This window comes from Pteropus alecto, unplaced genomic scaffold, assembly GCF_000325575.1.
Source record: "Pteropus alecto unplaced genomic scaffold, ASM32557v1 scaffold111, whole genome shotgun sequence".
NCBI lineage: Eukaryota > Metazoa > Chordata > Mammalia > Chiroptera > Pteropodidae > Pteropus > Pteropus alecto.
The window spans coordinates 3701356-3714967 of record NW_006431915.1 but is presented as its reverse complement, the minus strand read 5'-3'; positions in this window follow the sequence as shown (position 1 = coordinate 3714967).

Genomic DNA, 13612 nt, shown 5'->3' with positions numbered 1-13612 from the left:
TATATACATATGCATATATATAACTGACCTCTTTATATATAAATAATTATTTAAAAATTTTCTAAAACAAACATTTGATTAATAATATTAGGAAAAAAGCATAAACAAGCTAACTTGTAAAGAAAAGTATAGGATCTGTATGAAGAAACCTGGTGAATACTACTGATTGACAAAGGAAGATTTGAATAAGTGAAGAGGCACACTTATTTCTGGTTAGAAAAATTCAGCTGTAGAAAATACCAATTTCCTTAAATTAACCTATAAGACCAGTGAATTACCAATTAAAATCTCAGCAGGATTATGGAGAATAGAGTAACATTATTATAAACATTAATTTGGATGCATAAAGATGTAATAAGTAGAAAATTAGGAAAAAGGTCTAATGAAAACCTACCAGTTAAAATTTTAGAGCGTGACAAAAATTAAAACAATGTGTTTTTACTGATAAAGAAAGCAGTCAATATATTGAGGAATCAGTACAGAAGCAGTTATAGGTATGTGAAAAATTTTGTATATGATAAAGAAGCTTTTACATTAGGTGGGGGAAATTTTAGGTATATAATATTGATATACCTAAATTTTAGGTATATGATATTGAGATCGGGATACAGTGTTGTGCCCCTATCTTGTTTCTTGTCCCAGAGTAATTTTGAAATTGATCAAATAATTAAATGTTAAATACAGAACAATAATAATACCTGAATAAATAATAAATACATTAAAAATAATTTGGCCTTGAGAATGACTTGAGTATATCACAAAAACCATAACCCATAAATGAAAAATATAAATTTGATTATATTAAAAAACATCTGTAAACCTTTATCTTTTAGAAATACACACCGAACTATTTGTAGATAAAATAATAACATGTCTGGAATTTGCTACAAAAGAATACAGGATTGAAGGAAGAGGGATTGAAAACTGAAACAAGATTGTGAATTAACTGTTGAAGCTAGGTGATAGGCAGATGGAGTTCATTTATACTTACCTCTTTTTTTCCTCTATTCTCCCCTTTTTGTGTATATTTGAAAATTTTAAAATTTAAAAAATCTTTAATGTTGCTAAAAACAATCATAAAAGGTTGTAACTTCACACTGGCAAAAAACCTGCAGTACCTATAGCTAGCACAAGGGATAATCATTCTAATATACAAAGAACTATTAACCAATGCATGACAAAAAAAAATTATACAATTAAAAAAGAAACGGCAAAGGACATGAACAATTCACAAATGAAGTAATATTAATAGCCAACACATATATATGAAGGTTTTCAACCTCACTGATAGTCAAAGGAAAGTTAATGAAAACAAAACTCACTTATCAGAATGGCAAAGGTTAAACAGGTTCAGAGAAAAGGTAAAAAACTCAAAGATAATAAGAGTACAGGTGAATAATTTCCTACGTGGTCGCCAGAACTGTGAATTGACACAAACCTTTGAGTGTAGCTTGGCTTTCTGTTTCAAAATATAAAATGTAAATATAAATTGAGGTCCATGTTCTTATTTATTTGAAGGAAATATTGACACAGGGACAAAAAAAAGTACGTATTAGGATATTCTTGTTAATATAGAAAAATAGGATATAGTGCACATCAACAGAAAGTTGGCTGAACATACTATAATATGGACATATAAGGGACTATTTTATTTTACAGCAATACAAATGATGATATAAGTCTATATTTATTGCTAAGAGAAGAGACCCATAACATATGTTTTTAGGGAAAAATATCTGTATTTTCCAAAAGATAAAAATACTGCCATTTGTGACAACATGAATGGGTCTTGGAATTACCATGCTAAAGCGAATTAAGTCAGACAGAAAAAGTTGAGAAACGTATGATTTCACTCATATGTGAGATATAAAATTGAGAGCAACAGACAAGCAAGACAAACAGAGACTCATGAACTAGACAACAGTGGAGTGATTACCAGAGGGAAGAGGGGAGAGGGAGGGTAGATAAGGGTACATGGGGTCAAATATATGGGAACATAAGGAAATTTAACTTTGGATGGTGACCACACTATGCAATATACATATAACACATTATTCAATTGTATACTTGAAACCTAATATATTAACCAATGTCACCCCAATAAATTTAATTAAAAAATTAAAGAATTTAATATAGCAATGGTACATAATTAGAAGGTGTGGAGAAACTGGTTAGGAGGGATAATAGAATGTTTAAGCAAGAGGAAAAGAAAGATTAAGCTGATAGCAAATAGGAATGAAAAGTAGAAGACTGATTTAAAAATTTCTTCACATGCAGAAAATCTAAATGTGAGCACAGGGCGAATCACTGCCAGCTTATGAGGTTTCAAAGATATGGTTATTGGGTGAAATGAAGGAGCCATTAGTAAGTGAGGAAGATAGGAAAACAGTTTTGATTGAGTTTATGGAGATTAATTCTTACTTATTTTGTAAAAAATAATCTTTCCAATTTATAGAAAATACATGGAATTTCTGTGTACCTGCATAGAGGAATGTCTGGAAGAAGGTTCACCAACTTGTTAAGTACGACAGTCTGTGATTGGTTAGATTTCTGCTGATTTTTATATTGTTTTTTTTGTATTTTAGTATATTGTATAAATTGGTAATAATTAAGAAGTTTAATTTGTCAAGAACCAATTTGTTAAAGATAATGCATTTTATATGCCTGCCTTCCATACTAAATATTGAGGTGCTAAGGGATTGTGAGTGTGTAATTTATTCATCTTTGTATTTATAATTCAAGAGGTGCTCAGTGAATATTATGGGAGTTAAATTGAATTTTATCTACCATATTTCTTTGACACACATTCAAGAATGTGTTTTTATGTTGGTGTGACATATGGTCTAGCTTTATTTACTTAGCATTTTTAGAGAAGCACAGTGTTAGAATTGAAAGAAACATCTTTCCTGTTACGATATGAAGTTACACGGGTACCCTGAAGAGAGGGAATTGGAACTTAGTTATAATTTCATTAGAAACCCAAGTTTATCAACCCAGATTGGAAGCATGGCCTCATTTTTAAGTCCCATCAGACTGTAATAAAGTGGGAGGTGTGAAAGGAAAAATTAGCTGACATATTGACCTGCTTAGCTGTAGTACCTTAGGCACTAGGGTGGGAATAACTGCACAGGAAGAAAACATTTTGGAGAACTACTAGGGAAGACAGTGGCAGAGGCTGACATTATCTATTTTTCATTGTTTATAATGAGTTTGTTTCATGCTACTCATCTGTTGTTCTGTTTATTTTCAGTATATCTAGTTTCTGTTTACTTCTAATCAGCTAATCCTCACATAATCCTTTGGGCAAGAAATATATTCATTGGAAGACAGTCAAAGGAAAATATTGTGACACATTTTAAAATATATAGGACAGATAATTTTCATGAAATCTAAACATTTCATGAAATAGCCCAAAAGTCTCAAACCTTCATCTCAGATTTTTGCATTTATTCAAAGTAAGGTTAATATTTCTCAAGTTTATGTTCCTGAACAATATTCTTATCTGTTTATCATGGACAATGAAATGAAGTTGTTGAAAAGGTCTCTCTGTGTGTGCGTGTGTGTGTGTGTGTGTGTGTGTGTGTGTGTGTGTGTGTGTGTGTAGACTGGAAATGTTGCTTCATTTTATGACATTCTTAAAAGCAAGTTTTGATTTCGTGTTGTTTTTAGGACTCCTTCTTTGTGTTATGGGATCCCCTGGGTCTTTCTAACTTTTTCCCTGCTACGGAGTCAGCTAGTGCCTGGACAAAGGCCCCCAAATGCAGTTTAATATGATTTAACAGAACTCTGGGTAATGACTTTTAATGAATACTGCCCACACTGTAGGCATTGAAATTTGGGGACTGTCAGCAAAGCAGATAAGTCAATGTTAAAGATTCTCTAGGGGAGCTGCAAAGAGTTCCTCTCACTGTTGATGGCATATCCTGTTCACAGCTTCAGCTTCTGGAATTGCTTTGATTCCGCAGCAAGTTGGAGCTTTTAAACACTCCAATGGGCCTTTGTTGGCAACTGCTCTGCCTGCATGCACAGAAGGCTCGTTCTTCCACACAGGGCCAGAGTGCCAATCCAGTTTACACTGATGTTACTTGTGGGAGGGAGAAGCAAGCAGGCATGGAGCGGGACGGCCTATAAAGGCGCCATTCATCCCTTTCCAGCTCAGTATCCTCTTCCCCAAGTGCATGCCACCTTCAGTGTGCCTCTTGTTTAATGGCTTTTGAGCTGCAATTCTTACAGACTGAAATACCTCTGACACTCCTCTAAAATAAGTTTCTGAATATACAACAGAGGCTGTTACAAGGTGCCTTCCCCACTGTCCCTTAGGGAAAATGCTTTGTAGAGAAAGTAATGTCATCACATGCCCCTTCACACGCCCATCTTTCTCTTTGATCTTAGTGTTTACCTGTGGCTTATTGGTACCAAGGCAAACTGGGTATTGAGCATTTGACTTTGAAATAGGGCTGGTTCTCCAATAGGCATTCTTTGAAGTCAGATCCATTATGCATTGTTTATTGTCCTTTCAAACATACCCACATGTATTTCTAAGACCGATGTTCTTTTTTACTCATTCAAAAGGAGCACTGGAGTTTGTTGCCATATTGGCTATCCTTTGATATTTTTAAAATGAGAAAAATAATATCTCTGGAGTCCATTTTGTCCACTTAAAAATTATTTTAACAATATATGTGAAGGGCAATTTTACATTTTCTCTATCCCATTACTATCTTCCAAAACACAATTATATGTCAATCGAATGACTCAGAACTTCTTCTGCCCAAGTAATAAATCATAAGCGTAATGGGTAAAAAGAATTTGTCATTGTTCAGTGTGTATACAGAGTTATGTGGCATATAACCTCAAATTTCTTTCAGATCATATATAAATACATAATAAAATAATAATACTCATTAGTCAACACCAAATATAAGTTCCAGATGTCTGAACATCAAAGTATTTATAGGCCTATAGGAACCGCCTTGAGACAGGAACAGTTCTTCAGAAATGGTACTGGAAGAAAGCAGGCTACAAAAACCTCTCAAATTCTCTGAAACAAAAGCTATTCTTGTTTATACATAAATTGTGAATGACTTTTTAAGGGCTGACTCATTGGCCAGTGCATGTGCCTACAAATCCAGTTTCACAAGAGAATGGGAGCTGACTGGACTAACAGGAATTCGACAACAAATCATTTTTTCCCAGCTTGCCTCTAAAGCAAGTCAGTTTGTCCAGGATCTCAGCCACCACTCTTGTCAAGGCACAGCAGGGTTTGTTGCTCCAACTGGGAGGCTTGCCACAGCTCTGATGCCACTGAGATTGCCAAGCAGGAGCTGCCTCCTTCAAACACATCGTGGACCAGCTCTCTTGTCTGCCAAGAGGCCTTTTGAGCCCTGCTGCTCTCAAGCTAGTCTTTGGAAAGAGGGACTTGACAGCCCCCTTAAGTGGTGGGATTGGAGTGGTGGCAGGTGAATTTCTTGCCTGGAGCCACTCACCCCGAGCAACTGTAATTCCCGAGTCTTTTCTGTGGGTGTTAGCCTTGTGTCCAGAGATGCTGCCCTGGTTGACAAGAACACCAGCTTCTAACCTCAGCTGTGTTGGTTATTCACTGTCTGACCTTAAGCAAATGAGTTGACTTTTTTCAGGTTTTCTCATTCATCAAATGAGATGTCATACAGAATAACCTTTCAGGTCCTGTCCAGCTTTGAGGAACTATGATTTGGTTTTCCTTTACACAAAAAGGTAAATGAATATATTACTTAGTTTATCAATGTGATGCATTAGATCTTGATGACCAAAACTGCTAATGAGTGGCTTAATTAATCATAACTCAATATAAGATTTCGCTACTAACACAGACCTTCCAAGACTTGAAACTTCTCTCTTGCAAAGATAAGAAGGGGCAGGATGTGATTATTTCCCGAGAGTTTAAGTGTGAGAAGGTAAAGCCCAGGCAACTTGCCAGCAACATGAAAAAAAAAATCTTATTATCCTTTTCTTCTTCAGATTTTCTGATTATGGGAATTTCTTACAGGAAGGAGGGAAAAAGAGAATGCACTTTTTAAATGCAGTGATTGGAACCCTCCAGTGACAGTGTATGAATGTCAAGAATTTTGAACATGAGTTATCCCTCCTAATTTTTCTACCCAAGACACTTTTCGTTGATTTCTCTAATCATGGAAAAATGTCCCTAAGAAGGAAGTTTTTGGTTCTCGAAGTGTTGAATAGGGAGATAAGTATTTGGATCTGAGCTCTGTTGGACCTCTTTGGGAAGCTCTTTTAAGTGGATGTAACCACACTTCTTTTTCTCTAAAGGAATTTGTTTTTATTGGCACACTTGTCCAAGAATCCTGAATTTCCTCTGATAAAATTTGATCATTATAAAGTGGTACGGTGTTCAGTTATCAATTTTAATTAATAAATAAGTGACCGAAAACTCTACTGTCAACATGGAATAAAGACAATATGGAAGAGAGATTATTTAAACCTTGAAGTTCCAATGTTGCACAATTAACAATAAATCCATTATTACTTGATGTATTTTTTCAAACAGAAAACACATGTGACTGGAAATTTAAAAACTGAACAGGGATTGGCAAATGTTTTCCAAATATAATACACCATCCTGACAGCTAATGCATCAGCAATGTTTACTTAAGCAAATGTTTCCAATTTAGAGGGAGAAAAAATGAGTGTCTAATACTAATCTTTTACATTTGAACATGTGTATAGTGCTTTACAGTTTACAAAGCAGTTTTAATGTATACATCCACTCAACTGATCCTTGAAACCACCCTGGGAGGTAGATGGGACACATATTATATTATCTCCCAACAATTTGTAGCTCTCCACTCTTACCATGCTGCTTCATGTCTTTGTGATTTCACACGTGCTCTTCATGAGTCCTGGAATGTCCTCTTCCCCTTCCTCTGTTCCATTTTTCATCTAGTTAATTCCCAATCAACTTTAAAAATCAATGCAACTGCCGCCTCTTTTCAAATCCTCTGGAAGCCTCCAGTCTGATTTAGATGTCTTCCTTCTGTGCTTTTCCTGTACCCTAGTAATGTAGCAGTGATCACATTTTACTACAATGATCTGTTTGCTTTTCTGTCTCTCTTACTAGACTCTGCACTAATTTTATTGTATGGATCTTGTCTGACTTGTTCGACACTGCCCCTGTCACATAGTAAGGACTCAATAAATCCCTAATTAAAGAATGAGTACACTCCATTTGTAAGATGAGGAAACTGATGCTTATGAATTTAAGTGTCTTGTTCAAGGTCACACAGCTAGTGAGGGGCAGAGGTTGAACTTTAACCTGTACTTCTGGTTTCCTCAATGTAGTAGTCTTTATTCACTATCATGCTGTGTTTGCTCTGCTCATTTCTATTGAAATATAGTAACCGATCATGGATATGGCATAATAGTATCTTAAGGGTTTTTCTGTAGCATATGTAAGAAATGATTGGAAGGAAACATGCTTCTAGTCTTAATTTTTTATTCATTATTTTTCAGCTCACTATTTACTTTCAACAGGGATGTGAGGCAGCTTAAAATAAAGTTTATGGAAAACAAAGATAAAAGTCAAGGAGCCAGATAAAAGAGAAATTAAGGAGGGAAATTGTATCAGAAATAGTAAGCTAAGAAAATGACTATAATTTAACTTAAAATATACTTTAAGCTGCCTGGGATCCAGGTAGAAAAAGGAAACATAAATTGTTATATTGCTCTTATTATGTTAAGAGAGGCACAAGCTCTTAGACAAAAGGTACAAAATTCCAGTTATAAAATAAATTAGTACTAAAGATGTCAATTATAGCATGATGGCTATAATTACCAGTGCTGTATGATACATATGAGAGTTGTTAAAAGAGTAAGTAAATCCTAAGAGTTTTCAATATAGGAGAATTTTTTTTCTTTGTTGTACCTATACGAGATGATGAATATTAACTAAACTTATTGTGGTAATCATTTAATTATATATGTAAGTTAAACTTTTATGCCGTACACCTGAAACTCATACAGTGATATATGTTAATTATATCACAATAAAACTGGGAGAAAAAAGAGAAAGGACATCATAGAGATATTCCCCTTCCCCGCCTCCCCCCGCCCGCCCCAGCATTATACTCTAAGAGGAATTTATTACATAGATGTTTGTATGAGTCCCTGAAAAACATAACGGAAAATGCCTTTACCTGCAGCTCGCAAAAGGGGAATTCCTTCAACAGAATTTATTGACTATCTTCTAAATGTTAGACACTGAATTGGGGCAAATGTTCAAAGATAAATAAGATATGGCCCTGTTTTCAAGACTTCACAGTCAGCTAGCAGAGAAAAGTGATACATAACTAACTAGACCTAAAGAGACAGAGACATTTTTCACAGTTATTTTTTATTGCAACCTAATAACTGGGGATATTATATTAAATTAGAGTTCCCATGAAGATGCCTCTACGGTGAAGCTAAATAAATGCGGAATATTTACTTGGATTGTATTTTGGGATTCATGTTTTCTGCTCAGGCTCTCTTTTTTTTTTTAAATCACAAATTTTAGTGCTCCGGCAGCACATATACTAAAACTCACAAATTTTGACAAGGATATAAATATTTAAGCATATTATCAATGTTTGATGGATGAAAGGATTAATGCCTTATTTATTTTTGTTTGTATTTTTCCTAATTCTTTCATTTAAAGTCTATGTGTATTATATAATTGCTGCTCAGTATAAGAATGTATGTGCTTTTGAACGTTATCCATAAATGGAGACATCTTTTTCAACTCTGGCCCACTAGACAATAAACCTAATAATAAGTTGTCTTGTCTCAGAAAATATGGTTAGAGTGAAAAGTCCACATTTTGTTCCTGTAACTTGTAACACACTCAGAAAATCCTGAGACTGGCTTGGAACCAGCTGACGACCCCTCCAGCTCTGGGTGCATAATGGGGAGCCTATTTTTCTTTTATTACTGGCAACTGGAAAAGCCTAGCAACTATTTTCCATTGACATTCCCTCCAGGATGGAGAGCTTGTTTTTCCTAGATTTTCGTATATTTTTAGGCGGTCATCTTGGGCAGTCTGGCTTTGTATCAAAAGTGTTTTTAATTGAGGAGGTTCTCCCTTGGGCAATTGGGTAGAAAAATACATTCTCTGTATCTCCATGTCTATTTCGGGGGGCACGGCTGGGTTCCAGTTCCCCATCTTTTTGCAAAGCGGCTGCTCTCTTTCATCTTATCCCTGCAATGTGCCTGGAAAAGGGAAAAAGGAAGGAAGGAAGGAACAGAATCTATGATCAATCTTCTAATTGGCTGGCTTAGAAGTGGCAAAAGTAAAAATCTTGGGCCACCTACTCTATTTTCTCAAACTTATGGAAAATTTAAAAAATGTGCACGAAAAAGCAGGAGTGTTTCTTACTGGGCAATAAAAAGATGGTGATCTCTACCTTCAGTATTGCTATTGGATGGCACTTATGAGAGTTTTTACTTACATTTGACTCCACCTCCAGTCCGAGTTTTCCATTTGCGTAGTTCTCATTTTCTTAGAGGCAGAATATGCTTGTGCTTAGCTTTGAGTTGACAAAACATTATTCGAGTCCTATGGCATATGCATGGCTTTTGTTCCTTTTGCTTCCTGCTAGGTTTGATGAAGTAAATCACACTTAATTATCAAGGAGAGTCATGCTTGGTATTTTATCATTTGAGAATACCGTTTAGCAATCTGAAAAGTACGAGGCAAGAAGCCTGGCCTCTCACTTATTTCTAACATGAGGAAGATGGGAAGTGAACTAATAGGGATCCATAGGCTGTAAGTCACTGATATTATGGTTGGCATTTTCGTATGAAATGCCTACCATTTAGTTCATTTAGTTCTCTCGACCAGTGTGCAAAGAATGGACACTTATCTCCATTTTCTTGTGACAGGTTTCGGAGAGTGGCTAACTTGTGAAGGTCACACAGTTGGTCGTGGTAGAACTAGGGATGATTTGAAGTTGATATGACTCCAAAGTCTGCTGTTCCATTCTGTTGACCAGGCAGCCCCCATGGAGGCCTGGCATTCCCGTCACATCATGATACATTTTTAAGAGAGTAAGGGATAACGACATGTTCCCCTAACAGTTTTCTTTAAAGAATTCTTTCCATGGGATGAGATTATCAGCAGAGCAGAGTTTTAGGCTATAACCCAGCATGCATCTTCTGAGGAAAACACTGATTCATCCAATTATATTATTCAGAGGAGACTAAGAATATGAGACATCAATAGACAGTGGAATTCCTTTTCAATGAAGCCAGAGATGTCAGAGAAAAAGCAGTTAAAGACATTTCGTAATACTTCATACACAGCTTACTTATCTGATTCTCAAGTTCTCTTGTTCTAGTTAAGAGGAGAGGAAAAGGAGGTTGATGCCCACCTAGTTTCGCTTAAAAAGGGAGCACACAGTAAAGTCAAACCCTTGAGGTAGTCACTGATATGGTTTGTTGGGTGTGGCTTCTTTTCTATTGAGGCCATCATGGTTCAGAGTCCTACATTTGGGCTTCTGAGAGTTTCAATGTTGCACTCTATAGAAAGTCATTTTACTAAAGGTAGTTATACTAGATGCTATTTATAATTCAGTGATAATTCGCTTTCATTTGAACATTTAAAAGATTTCTGAAACTCTAGTCATAAGTAAAAATTCTTTGGAAACTTCTAGGGTGTCCTCAATTATTAGTCAGCAAGTGTATATTTGAGGGTTATACTCGGAATATTAGACATCTGTTTTGGTGTGGCCACTGACCATCTGAATGAACCCAGCTGCAGAATTGGGTCTGGGTTTGGGGGGAGTCACCCCTGACAGGCTCTAACTCTTTAGAGGCTGGATTGTGGGAAGGTCTTGGAGGTCTGAGGGGAGAAACCAAAGTGTCTAGAATAGCAGGGAGGATCTCAATGTCTGCTTAGAACTGACAGAAAATGTACAAGATTTTAATAATAATACTGCCATGCCCATGTGTATGAGCTACCTATGAGGTTTGTATGCATGGTAATCAATCTAACATAGTAATTAAAGTCCTACATACACTGAGTGCTATGAGACTAAACAAAGAAAACCCTAAAGCCAACGTGAAACTCCTTTTATGGAATCCTTTCTAGAAGTCTTGACATCTAACACTGGAGAGATGATGTAATCAAATATTTAAGAAAAACAGTTTCTGGAGTAAGGTTGCCTGTTTCCTATGGCTGCTGCAACAAGTTATCACCAACTTAGTGGCTTAAAACAATGCACATTTCATTCTCTTGCAGTTCTGAGGGTAAGATGTCTAAAATCAGGGTGTCGTTGAGGCTGCATTCTTTCTGAAGGCTTCAGGGCAGAGTCCATTTTCCTGTCTCTTCAGCTTCTAGAAGCCGTCTGCATTCCTTGGCTCATGGCCCATTCCTTCTGTCACTCCTAGTCTTTGCTTTTGACATCACATCTGCTATTACTGACTCCTATTACTTCTTATAACGACCCTTGTGATTATATCACGCCTACTTGGATAATTCAGGATAATCATCCCATTTCAAGATCCTTAATTTAATCCTATTAGCAAAGTCCCTTTTGCCATATTAGGTAACATATTCATAGGTTCTGGGGATCAGGTCATGAATATCTCAAGGAGGGTTATTATTCTACTATAACGATTCCTACCCCAGCCCTGCTACTTTTAGTTATGTGACTTAGTGACTAGCTATGAAGCTATTTACTTACTTACTCTCTTTGTGCCTTGATTTCCTTGTCTGACCAATGGGGATAATAGTAGTACTTTCTTTGTAGGAAAAAGATCGCATTAGTACAGGTGAAGGGCCTGGAACCATTCCTAGCCCCAAGCATGTGTTCAGTGAGTGCTTCCCTGTTGTGACCATGCGTGTCAGCACTATTCTGATGAATCTGCTCCCCGATTGCAGAGCCAATGTCCTTGTCAGGCCAGCTTAAGGAGAAAGCACCTTTTGGTTCTTCGTGAATTGTTGCAGTACAGCGACTTGCCTGGATTCCTGTTCCTGCAGCCTGTCCTTTACTGCAATCAGTTGCTTCTTGAGTTCCTCCTGAAGCATCAAACCTAGGTGTACCTTTGGGACGAGGAGAAGAAGGGTAGACTAGCTTTAAGAAATTGTAGCTCAGTATTCTGGAACTCACTGTGAACCCATGCGCCAAGGCTATCCATTCCTTGTTTCAGAGACCATCCTTGTAAGAATCTTCCAAAATGGAGTTTCACTCTGTTCTCATCCGTCTTTCTAGCTCAGGGTGGCTGCCCCTGGTCTGATGCAATCCCTGACATGTCATCAGCTAGTCTTTCTGCTTTGCTGGTCTCCACACTCTCTAAGGCTAGCAGCTCACCCTCAACACGTGCCTTCCTCTTGAAGGGATTTCACAGCCCTGCCTTCATATCAAATGTGGGAAATAAGAGTCTTTTCCTTTTATAGAATAAATTGGATTTGGACTTGCAGGCGTCTACTGTCTGAGGATTGTCATGAGAGAAGAAAGAGACATGTGTATATGAGAGTGGAACAGATGGCTCCTTCCAACTTGAAGTTTCTATGAATTCAGTGGAAACACTGTAAGGAAAATTATAAGATGCTCTCCTGGCATGACCGAATTCAGAGAGACTGCGTTTCTCCAGGATATTATAACAACTTATTCCATTTCTGTAGTGTTCTGGTTTGCCTTTTTTTACATCCCTATTTATGGAAATTTTGTACCTGTAAAACCATATACAGATGAAGAAAATATATTTTCTGAAACTAAAAATCAATCTGTTTAAACCACTCATCTCTCCCCCTGCTTCCTTGACCCGTTACCACCATTTTTTTTTTTTTTTTTAAAGAATTTCAACTTGTGGCATCCTTTTGGTAACTTCTATTGCTTCTAAACTGGGTTTGTACTATTTTGAAAAACAAAAAAGTATTTTACCCAGATCTATTTTCCATGTCAACTGCCTTTGCCACCAAAGACTAAATTTGTCTCTATTATAAATAGAACTCAGTTACAGAGAAGTTTAACTGGCTACCTTAAAAGAAGCATGGTTATTTTAATGAGTAGACTAGTCTGAAAGTTTTGTTTTCTTCATTTTCCAGCCTTCTTTTCAAAGTACAAAAAAAATTCTTTTTTTTTAAAATAAAATGCAAACTATTTCTATAATATAAAGACTTTACGACTCTTTAATATTAACAGTCTGAAGAGGAAGGCCCAGATACTCAGCCTGAAGTAGGTTTTTAGTCTGATGAAATGAGAAGAACAGTCGATTAGAAGTCAGCAAACCTGGGTACTAGTTCTTAGTTACTAATTATTAAGGTAAGACTTACATTCTATGTGCCTCAGCTCTTCATGTATAAAATGTTGGTAATAATTCCTCTACCTCATAAACTTTTAACAGGGCTCAGGGGAAATAATCTTTCAGAAATTACATTGGAGAGTATAAAGGGCCATTTTTAAATGTGAAAAGTCTGCACATAAAGTAGAAAAAGCAGAGGTTTGCAATCAGCCTGTGCAGTGAATGCTGGTTCTGTCAAGTAACAAGCTGTGTGACTTGCTAAGTACTTAGCCTCTCTGTGCTTTGAATTCCTCATCTGTAAATATAAAATCCTACTGGGAGATTGTGAGGATGGAAA